This window comes from Cicer arietinum, unplaced genomic scaffold, assembly GCF_000331145.2.
Source record: "Cicer arietinum cultivar CDC Frontier isolate Library 1 unplaced genomic scaffold, Cicar.CDCFrontier_v2.0 Ca_scaffold_5078_v2.0, whole genome shotgun sequence".
Taxonomy (NCBI): Eukaryota; Viridiplantae; Streptophyta; class Magnoliopsida; order Fabales; family Fabaceae; genus Cicer; species Cicer arietinum.
Genome location: NW_027338727.1, coordinates 1 through 1,616, shown reverse-complemented (window position 1 = coordinate 1,616; position 1,616 = coordinate 1). Strand labels below are relative to the sequence as shown.

Here is a 1,616-nt window from a genome sequence, read left to right as displayed (position 1 = left end):
TAAAACCTTTGTAATATTTGTATTTTTGCTATTATACAGTACAGATGAGGAGTAAATTTCACTAATTAATAGGCATAGGAATGAAATAAAAGCTATGTAATTAGTCTTGCAAATTTGTCAAATTGAGGTCATTTTGTAATTGTATTTGTATCCCACAGAAGCCTACTGTAGTTATATAAATATATACAAGAATCTATCATATATTATGATATGTATACAATTGTGTAAATAGGTGTCAATTAAAGTCAATAGATAGTTACATATTAACTTTTAGGTTCAACTATTTTGTAGCAATACTTCTAGATATTGTTTATATATGTTATATATATATATATATATATATATGGATAAGATATGGACAAATTAAAAAATCATTTAATTGATGTATATTTGTTTTACAATATATACTCTTGATTTTAGCATTAATTATTTTGCATTTTTTAATGTATAGAATATAAATAATCTAGAATAAACAAATAATCTTAATTATATTTAAATGTAAAATCAAAACACACCATCTCAATTTGAGTCTAGTACAAAAAATTAGACTCTCACAAATTAATATTCAAATTTTAGCTGAAAGAGTTAGCAGCATTCATATTTGATACATTTTAACTACAATGATGTATCGTGAGAAGAACTATGAAAATCAAAATATGAGAAACCAATAAAAAAAAAAAAGCTAACACAAGTTAAAAAGATATGAAATATGCCGAGAGAGTACTATTGTTTTAGTTGTTATATGATAAAATTGAATGCCATTAAGAATTTAAGATGACATAATGGTAAAGATAATGATTCTGCTCTTAGGTAAGATAATGTGATCCACAGAGTTTGTAATCCACAGAGGAAGATAATCCACAGAGTTTGTATCTATTTATTACAAACTTCAGGTAAGTTTCTGGTGGCATCTTCCTCTGTGGATTTTTTCATTTTGATTTGGCAGTCACTTGATTTTCCTATGGACCAACTGATTCAAGAAGTTTTCAGAGTGTTAAAAGCCGGTGGGACAACTCTTATTCGGAAGTCCTCCCAATCTGCTGTGGGTTTAGATAATAAGGTAATAACGTTTTAGAATTAGATTGTGCTGGAGTGGATTTATGTTGTTGCAAATGATTTGACATTTTCCCCATTGTCCATACAGATGATATCAAATCTTGAGAACAAGTTATTATTAGCAGGGTTTTCAGAAATACATGTTTTACAATCAACTCTCCCATCAAGAGGCATATCTTTTGGGGTAAGTTTCATTCTCTTATATCTATCTCAGCCATCTCTATTCATCATTGATTTTTCTTAAATTAATTAATTTAATTGTTGTGATATATAATATGATAGAAACATTTAATGAAGAATGAAACAATTAAAGTTTTCTCATGTTTGGTTTGCTGTAAAACATAATAGATATGTGTCACCCGAGTTGAATAATAGGTTGGCTTGTGTCTTCAAAATCACTCTACTAGTATTTGGCAACCATTGTTGTAGTTAATGGTTTTTTATTTCGTGCAGAATTATTTTTTCAGCTAGTTTTTTGGTAAACCAAGGCATTACCTGCACACAACTGTCATATTATTTATATAGTTTTCTTGTTGTTCATTTCTTAGGCATAAGTTTAC

At 27.9% G+C, this 1,616-nt stretch overlaps 1 long non-coding RNA gene across 1 annotated transcript; it reads left to right on the top strand.

The window, feature by feature from the left end:
* The first annotated feature begins 6 nt into the window (after positions 1-6).
* LOC105851490 (uncharacterized) lies at positions 7-1,206 on the top strand. Its single transcript, XR_012161738.1, has 3 exons — positions 7-893; positions 991-1,060; positions 1,145-1,206. It is a non-coding gene; the product is annotated as an uncharacterized lncRNA (long non-coding RNA).
* Positions 1,207-1,616: the final 410 nt, after the last annotated feature.